The sequence below is a fragment of the Musca vetustissima genome, unplaced genomic scaffold, assembly GCF_032173495.1.
Source record: "Musca vetustissima isolate MV318-11 ecotype Yass unplaced genomic scaffold, APGP_CSIRO_Mvet_v1 utg4915, whole genome shotgun sequence".
Classification (NCBI taxonomy): Eukaryota; Metazoa; Arthropoda; class Insecta; order Diptera; family Muscidae; genus Musca; species Musca vetustissima.
In genome coordinates, this window is record NW_026885991.1 from 71,641 (window position 1) to 86,804 (window position 15,164).

The window sequence follows — 15,164 nt, forward strand, 5'->3', positions numbered from 1 at the left end:
CGACATCTAGAAGTCAACAAACTGTGGCATGTGCATGATCAACAATTGTAGCATAAGATTGGGACTTTTATTTGTGACTCATTCACTAAATGCAATGCATTTCGAATTATGACAACAAAGAAGGAATTTCAGCTATTTACAAGTAGCAGTACCTACATACATGTTACTCTCCTACCATCTGTATGAGCTCGAACAATATTGAGACGAATTGAATCAGCGTCATCTGTTTGTTTTTTAATCGATGAATTTCATTGGCATATTTATTCAAACGTCCTTGAATTGAAACAAAATACACAACTTCAAAACTACTTCCCTCCACTCTCTATTCGCCCACTTGGTTTCCTTCAGAACAATTTCCGCTAAGCAATCCGTAGAATTCATTAATAATTCAATCGATTGTTCAATCGTTTTCTATGCCACTGGGTTGCGATTGGGTAACAATGTTGTACTTTTTTGAATTTTGGATGGTAGATCTGGTTGAAAGTGGAATTTAAAACACAACAACATTCTTCACATTTGCAGAAATATTAATTATTCGCTGCGAACATATATACAACATTGAAATATAAAATGTTTTTGATTGAAGCGTGATACCTTTCCACCTTAAATCCCTCAAACGGAAAAGGTATGATTCGTTAAGAGAAAATGCAAACTTGGACGAAATCGTTTACTCCCTTCGAGAGTTACCGTGCACACCAACCGGCCAGACAGAAGGACATCGACTCCAAACTGTATTAAACGGGTTTGGTCCAAAGAAACACGAGGTTTAAAACCGAAGAAACACGAGGTTTAAAACCAATATTCAATGAGGCTCATAAAATTACTGGCAGTTACATGAAATATAATTTTCAACCCCACATGAAACCATAGTACAGCGAATGATTTTATGAATTGAGGTTTAAACTTCCGATGCAGTATACAAATAAGTGAAACTATGCAAACTACTGAACACCACAATAACTAAATTGTTGTCACTTTCAAAAGCAAATGTTTCTATAAATTTTACTATTTAATTTTTTAATGGTATTGATATTTATTTGCAAAGACGTTTCCAACCACACTGGAAATATATTGTACTGGCGCGAAGTCCGATGTAATGAATAACGGACGGGATTCTTTCCAATGTGGATTTTGTAACACGCAACGCCCAGAAATACTAAATTTCGGCAACTCATAAATCCATATTAAGTTATATTGTGTAACTAAATTAATGTTTTTTTTTTTTATTTTAACTCTAAAATTTATTGTGTTGTATATATATATATATATATATATATACAGTGGTGCAGAACACTTCCATATGCTGCACTTCAGAGATTTAGTGTGAAAATAGGAAATTATTGCATGGCATTTTTCCATAAATAACGGTTTTTATGAAAATATATCGGCTTTGAAGTGGCCACATAATTAAAACATTGTGTAATTTTTTGCTTTAATGCATTTTTGAAAATATTTTTTTAAGCACCGATAAAATCATTTACAGATATTTTTTTTGAAAAAAAATCTGTAAAATCTACCAAAATTGCTAAAAAATTGTACAGTACACCTAACATTCAGAAAATCACCTTTTTTCATTAGCAGAACACAATAAATAATTCTCAAAATAAATAAATATTTGAAATAAAAACTCAAAAATTGGGAATTAACCTAAAGGACCGATTCAACTTCGATAGCCTTTATTGAAGAAGGGCAGAATATTTTTGCAGTATGTGAGAAAATATCGATCGATATTGGCATTTATTATATCAAATCGATTGTTCGAGGAGTAGAGAATATATTTTATCAAAAAATATATCAGTCACAACAAAAATTTTCAAAAATACTTCAAACGAATCGAGGGCTGATCAAAAAATGTGTACCACAATAAATGTATATATATTGGTAGGAAATTATTATCTCGATGACGTACAAATTGAATATACCCTATCTAACACAATATCTAACTTCAAAAGAAATTTTTCGCCCCAAATAGTACCGACAATCGCTCAATGAGAGGCCAAACTTCAGTGCAAAGACATAGAAACTGTAAAGTTGTCGAGTCTTTATGCATTTTGACAAAATAGTTTATGAAGAAATATCCAGGGGCATGTTAAGAATAAAAACGCTAATACGCGAAAATGTTTGTTTAAAATGTAAATAAAATCAGAGATCCGCACATAAAATATATATTTTTATTTTGCTATAAAGAGAATTAAAACGTTTAATTAATATTGTTCGCTCTGTTGTTATGATATCGTAACAACTCTGAATTTCCCAGGGGCATCAACAAAAAATTTAGCTTAACAAGGAAGGACGGACATAATAATTTCAAAAATGAAAAAAATCAAGAATATGTTTTTTTCTGTTTCAGTCATTCCCCAAGTGAGAGAATAATTTTTATTACACTCTGAAGGGCTGGCTAGTTAGTAGCTTTTCCCGAAAATTCCACTGCATTTCACTCAAAAAATACGATAATATCGTCGATATACGATACCGTATATCTATCATTGTACGATAAAAATTTTATTTATGGAAAATGTTGGGTAAGGTTGGTGTCTTGACTATAATTATGGATAAATGTTGGATAAGGTTGGTGTCTTGACTATAATTACGGATAATAAAAATTTTCGAGGAAAATTTTTTTATCCGTGAACAAAAAACGTTGTTTTTTTGTTTTCCCATCCAATTTTCGCGGAAAAAATCAACAAAATCAAAAAAATAATCAAAAATCATTAAAAAAAATCCATTTTTGTTGAAAATTATTTTTAGTAATGCATCGCCATCTACACTAGAAAATGTGAAATAAATGCATCGCCATCTATGTGTAAATGTGTGTGTAATACTTGGGCTATGGTCGAGGTCTTTGCTTACATTGGTTATGGTATGGTTGGTTGAATCGCTAAGCGTATAACAGTTTATGACACTTTCACAATTATAGCACCCGTTAACTGTTATAAAGCTGTTATAACAGTAATGGGTAGTAAAAGAAGGTGTGTGTGTGTGTTTGTTTGTCATCTATCTATCTAGGCTAGTTAGTAAAGTAAGCGGTTAAATCTAGAATTTTGAATTTCAGCAACGATGGAGCTTGGAAAGAAAGGAAGAAAGTGGACAGTGACCGATCTGTGTGATCGAAGTGTGCAAAACAAAAAGGGCATTGAGAGTCATTCCAGTTTGTATAACCGAGTGTCGGGTACGTTATGTCGTGTGTCGACAACGTACGCATCTGGAATCATGCATGTGTTGCATTGGAGTTGTCAGAGGACAATTATGGCTGGTAAAATCTGCAAAGGAAATCAGTGCTGGTCCACCAATGTGTTTGGTAGGAGCAAGGTAGATATACAAGGTAGCCGCATCGGCGAATTTCTACAACAAACATCGGTTGTTGTATTTTGATATGTCAAAAATATTTTGCCAAAACAAACAGATTGACAAGATTTTTTTACACAAATTCTTGTAGAAAATGTTAATAAAAGTATTGCCAAAAAAGCTCTTCGAAATTCGGAGATTTTCATTTATAATTTTGATTTTTAATTTTTTGGTTCAACATTACAACAACATTTTTGACATTTATTTGTCCAACAGCTGGGACGATGCGGCTACCTTATTAAATATACCTTGGGTAGGAGATTTCTATTGAAGAGGCAGATTGGAAAACTCGAGCAAAGAGTGAATGGCAACAACAAAAGCAGGGTGCGATTGCCGAGGCGCACAAGAAGAATTCAGCAACAACAACGCAGGTAGTGATAAAAATAGTTCGCGCCCAGACAGCGAAAAAGGTCGAGCAGCGAAATCCCCATGAGCATGCGTACACCGTTAGTGAAGTGATTGACAACAACAATTCAAACAAGAGCATTGTGTGTTTGCCTAACGGTGTGACGACGAATTTGCGATGCGTAAATTGTTTACGAGAAGTCTCTGGCGGAATGGAAGGGGTAGGCTCAAATATCGTGTTGATTGTGTACCTGCAAGTCAATGTAATGACGGTTGACAATGAAGCGGTAAAGATGTCGTAAAGAAAAATGTGCGCAGATTGACGACGAGCAATTGGAGTTTGCTGACCGCAAGAGGGGAGTTGTATTTGTAATCAGAATGTGTTTCTGCAGAGAACAAAACAACCCGATGTGCCAATACCGTTACGGTCAAAATGATGGGGAGAGCCCACATCGGACGGTGTCGAATGAGTTTCGATGGCAGTGCTGAGTGCACAGTTAGGTCAACTTTTGTCGAACCCGTGGAGGGGGACAAGAAGCAGGAGGAGCTGAACATATTTAAGAAAAATACTTTGTGTATTTGTTTTGTAATGTGTTTACAAATTTTGAATGTAAATAAAGAAATGTTTTGAGAGATGTTGATTAGGGCTTGTATGTATGTGTGTTGAGGAGGAGTGTTGTAAATATTGAATGTCCGCGTTACGGACTTCCAACACACAACATACACGAGCCGAGTAATTGCGATTAGTTCGCTTAGTGTGACCTACACACAGACTGTAAATATTCTTAGTCTTAAGTTTTCTTGTCTAGTGTGTAAGTTGTACATAATCACTCTTAATAAAGCCACCAGCCAGAGCACAAGTGTCGTTTCCTTCAATCCACTTAGCAGAGCAAGAATATACTTTCAACACTTATCAGTTATAAAATTACAATTTATAAATCACTGTTCTTATTACAATAAGTGTACACATAAGTGATCAAGATCGAAGGTAAAAATATTTGTAATAAAATTTTAGAAATTAGTATAGTGTATAAAATCAAGAATATGAGTTAAAGAATCATTACCCTGAATATAAGGTCAAATAGATGGCGTCTGGTCTTGTCTTACAAAATCATAGATTCACACAAAATCATTGATTTGTGGGTCGTTTCACTACAAATTTTAAAAAATGCTCATATCGACAACATGTTATGACTAAACAAATTATATTCAATTGTATAACAGCTTTCAACAACAATTTTTAAAAATGTTGTTAATAAACAACATCTGAAATTTCCATCTAACATATCTTCAATATTGAACTTGCTGTGTTTTGTACCATGGTTGGTACCATGGTATAACAATATAAGGTAACATTTTACCTACAAAAATTTCCATCAAAATTGAAAATGGTGAATAAAAAGTTAGAAGCTGGATGGTTTTTATACATGTATTTGTTTCAAAAAATCATGTTTTTTATATATGACAGTTCTTTGAGAAAACTAAAAACATGTATGAAACCCAGGAACAACACATTTTGAAAAAGCATGATTGAAGAGTAGTAAGCCATAAGATATCTAGATATAATCAGGAGAAATATAAATTTATTTTCATTATAAGATACTTAGCGTTGGTCGGGATACTCGAGAAAACTTTGTACTACTTTAACGCAGACATGTAAGTGATTAAGGCTGATAAATGATTTTTCATACAACTGCACTTTTGACTTACCTGCACTAAAAAATTACAGCTAAGTCAGGTTTTGCGGGTTAGTCAAAACTACTGTACTATCATTACATTTTTTGAAAGATATTTTGAGTAATTATCCTGTTATGGTCGCTATTTCCCGATTAAAAAGTTAACAGCAAGAGAAGACTAAAGCTGGATACGCCATCCGTTAGACCATATTGATGAAAATGTCCATCACTACCAATGAATGTCCAACAAAATGTGTTAACTTGGTCTGGTTGTCCGACCCTCAATAAATCTTAAAATGCACATTACATACAAAACGCACAGCAAAAAAAAAAAAAGAGCGTAAATAAAGTCCATAATTGTGATTTCTAGCAGAATATGTGATAAAGCCGATTTCGTAATTTTCAATTTCTTGTCTGTAATTTACTTTTTACCGTTTACAAGCGACAGGGCATTTATTTTAATTCGGTTATAACGAACTTGCTATAAATATACAAAATACTTAACGCTGACAAACCTGCTCAAAAATTAATTTATAGCTAACACAAATATCAAATTCATCAAAGGAAAAGAGAAGCAGTTAAAGACTTGCCAAAAATGACACAAAAATTTTATATTTTTTGGAACTTAATATATTGTTCTATTCTAATACTTGGTTTTGCCTTACCTGGATATAAAGAACTTCGACTACAACGAACTAATTTGCTTGGTCATTACTATTTCGCCAAACCCCTTCGTTACTGTATTATAGAATTATACAATTTTTCAACTTCTTTAAAGTTCAATTCATTTCGGCCCATATTTTTATATTTTCTAATATTTATTTTTTCCTTTGCTTTTAAATACGATAAATTATCCAGATTTAATGTCTATGAACAATTCAAGACAGACAATTGACAAATATATAAATGCATCATTGAGTTTTTTTTTCAGCCAAAATGAAAAAGTCAAGCAATAAAGGTTTAATAGACCATCATGATATTAGTTCCGTTCCAGAACCTAAAAGAATCTACTCATTTTACATGTTTTGCAACTTTTTACTCGAAAACCGTTCCTCTACCCACAAAACTGGTAAAACATTGACTCAAATTTAAGAGTTCACAAAACAAAATGGATTTCTCTTTGTAAACTTTTTACTCGAGAAATTTGGTCGAGTAAAAATGGTAAACAGGAATGCCTACTTCTGATTGGCTGTTATGTTGGTTTTGAAGTATTGCCATCTAATTGTGGCATATTTACTACATCATAGACTAATGAAGATATAGACGACGAAATACTAAAAAAATGCGCGGTCAAGTGACTCAAAACAAAAAACTCAAAAAATTTTAAAGAAGTTTTTTTTTTGGGGAAAATGTCCTATTTTTCTTTAATGTTTTTATCGGAGGATATAGTTTTTGCCTAAAACTAACTATATTTAGGGGCATTCCAAATTAAAAGGTTCAAACATTTAAGTAAATCAGTATTTAAAATTGAGTAGCGCATTCAGCAGACTCAATTCAGAGAGGACTGGTGAGAGCATTTCGTCGTCTATACATTCATTAGTCTATGACTACATTTGCGTTCCCGAACTCTTCAAATTATTTTGTACTCTGAGAGCAATTTTGAAATGTTTCCCTTTTACTAGATTTACTATTAAAAAAGTTTGGAAACAGACCAAAAGTTATTCTGTACAAATGTAGACAAATTGTCAAAAAACTTCGTAAAGCTTTAAATTTTGAACATTTTAAAAATAAAATCCACACCAATTTTGGACAAACCAGGCAAGTTCAATATTGTTGATGAATATTTGTCCTAATTTATATTAGGCGAGTTTCCTTGCGGCAATTCTTATAGTTCTCTTTTGAACTTGCATCATGCGTCTATACAAGACAATTTTGAATTGAATTATTTTTTCTGAAATTCAAAACAAAAATAAAGCCTTAATTTGCATTAACCTTAATTCAAATGAACTTGTACATTATCCTCATTTTTATGTGTTGTTAATGCACAAAACAAACTGAATTTATACTGAATTAGGCAAAATGTGGCAAATTGTCAAAAAATTGTTTCGTAAATTTAAATTTTGAACATTTTGAATATAAAATCCATACCAATTTTGGCAAATTTCAACGATTTTTTAAATTTGGAGCTGTTTTGAATATAGTTGCTATTCCTAATTTATATTATCTATTTCCTAAAGCGGCAATTCTGAAAAATATCGAAACAAATGTAAAAAAAGTTTCATACACACAGACAAACAATTGTTTTGAAGCAAAAATCTGCATAAATCATGCGTCTAGGGGTAAATATTAATTCAAATTGAATTATTTTTAATGCAAATTAAAATTACACTACAAACATAATGCACAAAACGAATTGCCAGAAAATTGTCGGTACGAGCAATTTTTTTCCATTTCTATTCCCCGTGCCCCTCTCTCCAGCAAACAAAGACTTGCCGCAAGTAAACTCGCCTACTCTTAATTGGGACTTTGTTAATAAAATAACTTCGAAAATCTTGGTGTTGCTTATTAACAAAATTTTGAACAATTGCTGTTAAAAAATGTTATTTTTTTGTTAAAATATTTAATCGATTTGAGAATTGTTTAAATTTAATAGGGATATACAAATCATTTTCAAAAGTAAACACCTTTCATTGGAATAACAATACCGTTTGCAAAAGTTATCAAATTTATTTGAATTCCAATATTTTAATGTAATTAAATTTTTACGTACTACAGATATTATATGACCAGTATATAGTGGTACAAACTCTTAACATTTGCTGAAAATAAAATCTGAAGATGACTTTAATTATTTACAAATCTTCTTGTTGTCCTTGCATATTTTTAGTGCGTTCTCTTGAAGGATATAGAAACTGTAGCGATGATAGGCAAAATATTCTGGGTTTTTGTAGCAACAATCCTTGTGAGCATTGGGTCCTAATATTTCCTCTGGAGATTCAAATTGACGAAACGCAGAAGCAGCTAAAAATGCAGGGGCTTCAAAAGCCTCATGTTGAACGCATAAGGGATGATAATTATCTGGCGGGTCCTTTGGCGGATCGGGAGTATTGAAATGACATACATCTTTACCGTGGCCTTTCTTCCGTATGCTGTAAATCATGATATTTTTCAATACCTTTTGTTTATAGCCGTAATTCACGAACCCCGATTGCTTGTTAACGAATTTAAAAAACATTTTTAAAATTATTGTTTTTCTTAATATAGAAAAAATACGTGCAAATGTGTATACGTATGTATGTAAGAAACTAAAAGCAATTGTCAAACAGACATGACAGAGTCTTACTCGATTAAATCAAAACAAGACGAAGATTGATAAAGCTGCCACATGTTTGTGGTACGAGATACTCAATTGGCTTCGATGTCAGTAGTCGCTTTGCTTAAATGCGTAGGAAATTGAATTTGTTGGCGTTGTAATGTGATACAGTCTATACCGTTTTTATTTTCTAGTTATCCTGCTATGTGCTATGTTGATTACACCGAATACGTGTTGCTGTATTGACCTCACGCTAGTTATAAGAATATTATAACTAGCGGGAATATTTAGAAATTAAATAGTTCAAATCTTCTAAAAAGTCGTACAGGTATACATACGTGACCTGTACGACTTTCTCCAGATAATAAACTTCATTGCAGTTCTTCGCTATATTTATTTACAAATATTTATATATCGTTTCATTGCCAGGAAATAAATGACAACAATGTGTTTGTAGGGTGAATCCTTTGCTAAACCTATACTCAGCAGTGGAGAAAATGCAAGCAAAAGCGCCTGGAGAGTGCAAATAGTACATGAGCTGTGTGGATGCAGCAGCAACAGCAACAATTAACAATGCTTTCAACATTCATTTTAAAAATTGTTTGCAAACACTCCAGTTTAATTGTATCGCAGTCCATTGAAACAACAGACGGTAATGTTGCACACACATACACACATGTGTGTATACATATTGTGTCTATGGTAGGGTAGAATGAGAGCTGAATTGTATGTATGGTTGAAAGCAGAAGAATAGAAATGCGATACACAACCCCCTTGTCAATACGCTAAACGATTTATTGAGTCACACGATAAGAGTCCGTGAACAATAGCGACTTTGCTCAAAATGAACTCGATACAAGGAAGAGAAAAGACAAATGAAGATTGCCGACAGTAGATGATGAACAAGGAGGGGTCTGAGCGGAATTGGAAAATTCCGATGGCCCAAAGGAATTTGTTCCAATTTGATTTAAGTTGTTCGGAACTTTTGAATGATTTGTTGGTGTTAACATTGAAATTCCAGTGCAAGAAACTGCCCGTTAAGTGTTGCCACTAGCCATCTATAATGTAATCCAAAGTATAACATAATCGGTTGATGGTTGGATAAACCACCAGTTTATTTGTGGTTAACCACAAAATGATGGTGCAGCTGTCACTGGGGATTAATGAATTAAAGTCTATTTATAATTTAAGCTTTTAGGTGGTCAAATCATACGCAACTAAATGTTAGACTCATGCAGCTTTTATTTTTTCGTGTGTTAGGGTTAAATGTTATGTACTAAAATACTCACCTTTATAGGGTTTGTTGAACGTCCGTATTACCCAAATAGGCAACGACCTTATATACATGTGTGTCAATTGAAAACGGCAAAATGGTTGAAAACATTTTCTGAATTAACTGAAAAATGCTTAAATTTATAGAAAAATATTTTTTTTATGACTGAAATTCTATTTTCAAAAAAAAAAAAAAAAAAAAAAAAATCCAAAATACAACTTTATATTTTTATGCGCAATGCCTATTTGGGTAACATTCATTGAAATACATGTATTTTACTTTTGAGGTGAATAAAATCCTACGCATACGTTTGAATTTAGGTACGAAGTTATTACATATATGACCCAGTAGAAATCATCTTGCAGACGACATTATCAACTTCCTTGAAGACACTTTGCAGATATTAATATGAGATCGTCGCAGTATTCGAGCATGATAACTTGAGCGACATTAAGACGAAATGTCCTTAATGGCAATTCTACTGGCATTACGCATGGAAATTAATTGAAGTATTAAATATATTTCACAAATTACTTACCACAGTTTATCGATTTACCGACTAAAAGTAAAGAAGTAAAAAATTGTGTCAGTAGGTGTTGCAAGTATAGACCCAGTCTGCAACACCTACTGACAGCTTCGGCTCTAATTGTACATCACAATTTTTGATCCCTAGTTATTAAATATCTTAATAAATAACTGTCGCCAAATATAATGTTTTTAGAAAATTGATAGAAAAAATTGAAAAGAAAACTATAGAAAGTACCTTTGGGGCATATTCGACTTTTTAAAGTGTGATACAATAAGCCATATACAAAAAGTGCTATATTAATACCTTTATACGTTTATGGGGGTGACTTTAAAATAATCCTTTAATATGGTTCTAAATTACATATATACAACCAAACGTGATTTTATTGACGATATCTAATAGTAAAAGGCTATTTCTGAGGATGTGTGTGGCATTGAGACGTCAACGTTTGCCACTAGAAAATATAGCCATTGAATCGCATGTTAAAACAAAATATAACCTTTATAGCATCTGAATTCCAATCAGACTGATAGCAAATATTACACTGTGACACATTTTTAAACATGAAAATCTTGAACCAATCGGGACCGCCAAAATCTGAAAGCTTTTGATGGTTGAAGGAAACCCCTAGCTGTGTTTTGAATTATAACCGGTTTTAATTTTGTTGACTTTGGGTAGATTTTTAAATAATACTAGCATAGGCCCGCTACGTTGTTAGCGAAACTTTTTATAGTTAAATAAATTAACATTAATTTAGATACACAATATACTTTTGGAGTAAGTATAAATTTTGAAACATTTTAATTATAGGGTTTATATCTTAATATGTTTGTTTTAATCTCATTTCTTACTCCGTATTTTTTTCGCAGAGAAAAGTAATGCTTCTATCCTACTAAATCATGTACAACTTACTTATTGTATATTTTCTGTAAGTTTACTATTTTCTCGATCCTCCCGATGGACTAATGTAAAAATTTCTATAATACTGTGTTAACTTTTTTGTCCCTTTCGGTAATTTAATACTAATGGTAAAATATCTAGTTCGTTTTAGTACTTATAGTAGTACGCTTATAGTACGAATTCCAATCTTGCACAGCGCATCATTTTTTATGCAGAGACCTGCCTTTATAGTGAAGATTTCTATTAAAATTGCAGAAATTTAGTATTTCTGGTGCGTTACGTATTACAAAATACTCAATGGAATTGATTCATGGCTGGATCATAATAATGATCCAGTCATGAATAATGGGCTTCAAAAGGTCGATGCTGTATAATATATTTCCAGTGTGGTTGGAAACATCATTGAAAATATCAGTACTGTTATTTTAGAAAATTTTGAAACTTTAGCATTTAAAAGTGCCTACACTTTAGTACTTGTGATGTTCAGCGGATTGTTTGCATAGTTTCACTTATTTTTATTTGAAGTCTTGACCGTTTTTCACTACATTGGAAATTTTAACCAAAATTCATATTATCATTCGCTGTAGTATAGATTCATGTGGGATTCGAAACTATATTTCATATAACCGTTAGTAATTTTTATTAAAAATATTTGAAAAATATTTCGATAAAACATTTTATTTGCCATAGTCAAAAAGTAATACTAAAATTCGGATATCTTTCTCTAACCTTTTCTATTTAGTAATTTTTACTAAAAATTAAAAAAAACTATTTTAATTTGTATAAACAAAATATACAAAATTTCAGGACTCTACCTCTACTTGTTCTGTCGTACACAATATTTAGTACTTTAAGTACAAATGTGAAACAAAGTTGCCAAAAGCATTTTTTTATATCCAGCTGTACCGCCGTATACAATGTGTGTATTTTTGGTGCTATTTGGTACGAATTTTCAATAAACCAAGCCTGTTATTTGTACTAATAGTTGGACATTTTTGTACTCTGAATTTACATTTATATTTTTACCATTCACTATGATACAATATTTAGTACTATTTTGTGCATATCGCTCTATTTGTAATAGTTAAACTAGATCTCAATCTATGACTTTTCCATTTTAATATTTTGTACCATTTTAGTACAAATATCAAAAATATATTAATATATAGCATAGCATTTGTAATAATTAAATCTATGTACTGCGTTTCAGATTTCTATTCCTACCGGTTCCATTATACTATAGTAATTAGTACTAATTGCAAAAAGTTATGCTTAGCATTAATTTGCAATAGACAAAATTTCAGATTTCTATTTCTCCCAGATCCATTGCATTTAATTATTTAGTACTTTTTAACGCAACTTTAGTGGTAAATTAAAAAAAAAAATATGCATTGCATTCTATTTGTAATAGTTAAAGCTATATGTGAAATTTCAGAACTTTTTTAATATATTCTAGAACTCATTTAAAAAACAAAAAATGTTTGCCTATCATTCTACTTGTAATAGCTTAAGTTACATACCAAATTTCAGATATCTATGCCTATCTGTTTCATTGTAGTATAATATTTAGTACTGTTTAGTAAATTTAGTACTAATTTCCAAAATTTGTTCGCACATTCTGATTTGTTTATCAATGACAAAGCTGCATACCAAATTTCAGAGTTGTAGTTCCAACCGTTCCGGCGTAATACAGTTTTTAGTACTATTTAGTACCATATTTGTTCTAATTTCCAAAAAATATTTTTGCACATCATTTTATTTTTAATGGCTTAAGCTATATACCAAATTTTAGATATCTATACCTACCTTTTCCATCGTAGTATAATATTTAGTACATTTTAGTACCTTTAGTACTAATTTCCATAACTTGTTCACAAATTCTGATTTGCTTATCACTGACAAAGCTGCATACCAAATTTCAAAGTTCTACTTCCAACCGTTCCGGAGTAATACTGTTTTAGTACTTTTTAGTACCTTTTAGTACTAATTTCCAAAAAATATTTTTGCACAGTATTCTCTTTGTAATAGCTTAAGCTCCATACCAAGTTTCAGATATGAATCTTCACCACTTCCATTCAAATACAATATTTAGTACTTTTTAGTACATCTAAGTACTAAATTCCAAAATTTTTTCACACATTCAAGTCCATTCGCCATAGGCAAAGCTACGTGCCAAATTTCAAAGTTCTACATCTAACCGTTCCCGCGTAATACAGTTTTTAGTACTTTTTAGTACCTTTTAGTACGAATTTCCAAAAATCCCGGCTTATCACACGCCTACTCACTAAACCCCACCTACATGCCAAATTTCAAGTTTATAGCTTTAGCCGTTTCGTCTGGGCGTTGATGATCAGTCAGTCACTTATAACGCAACTCTTTTATATATATAGAAGATCACGTGAACTACTCGAAGCATTGATTTTCACACTTCAGCAATGTTGTACCCCTTAGAAAGATCTAAAAACTTTGCTTTGAGATTAACGGGTTAATCTACATTATTATGGGTTTATTTGACATATATACAATGGAATTGACAATATTAACACACTGTGTTAACGAAACCTGGCACAATGGTAACGTACTATACATCCAAAAACCATATATTGACAGAAAAAATATCTGATACTACTTTATCATATGTTTTTGGTACGAGTTTTTATAATTAAGTATCAGAGACCAGGAACCAGCCACAAAGTTTTTATATATGTTGAATAAGTTCTGAGATAAAGAGCTCTAAACAAATAAATTCTCTTCTAAAAACCATTTTTTAATATTTTACTCCGATGATCGTAAATTCGATTAAGATGTCATTTGGTCTTAAACATTGCTAAATTAACTATAAAGAATGATATAAAATGCAATAATTCTTTGCAAAATTAAATAATTTTTATTTTTGTAATGCTTTTTTTGTAGGATGCCATCTTTTTTTGTTGTAAAATAAACTTAAGCGACTAGCAACTAAAAATAATAAAAACACAGAGAGAGAGAGAGAGATTTGAAGAATGAGAACATAGGTAAATATGTGTTAAAAATAGATACAATGTTAAAAAGTTATAAACAAAGATACAATATTATTTGACAATAAAAACATGAAGTAACAAATACAACAATGTGTTACACTAAATGTATGTATGAATGTGTATGTGTTTGTATGAGTGTATGTGTGTGTGAGAGTTACTCAGTAATATATATGTTGATGAATAGGGATGCAATGAAAATGTTATAGGAGGCTAGATAGAAAGGAGCAAAGTAGCAGAAATGAAAACGTTTGTTCTGCTATCAAAAGGAGACAATTTAAACGAAAACCAACTGTGTGATTTTATGACCGAGTTACATACAGTAGCATCACAGCACACAGTTGAGTGAGGGGGTTTTGTTTGTACCGGATGTAGAAGGAACGGATACGTTTCATTTCGGATAATGAACTAGGAATCAGTTAATGGAAGGTCTATAGACAGACTGGGTCTATAGACAGACGAAAAGTACAGCTTATACAGAGGTAAGAGTATTAGTATTAGTAATAATGTTTATATTGTGTTGTATGAAGATCCCAAATCCCTTGTTAAGTAAATGAAAAAAGTAGAAAATAAAAAAAGTAAAATATCATGAAATGAACCCTATGAAGAAACAAAATACAAAGTACGATGAATGAACTAACAAATGAAAATTACTCTAATGCTTACAAACTATGAACAAAAAACTGCATTGTAATTGTGGTTTTCTCGTTATTGTTGTGGTTGTACGGAAGTCATGGTCCATTGAAGAGTTAGCCGTTGTCCAGGTGCCAAGTGGAGTCAATGTTTGGGAACGGGGGTTGTGGGGTCTCTTAATATTTGGTGTTTC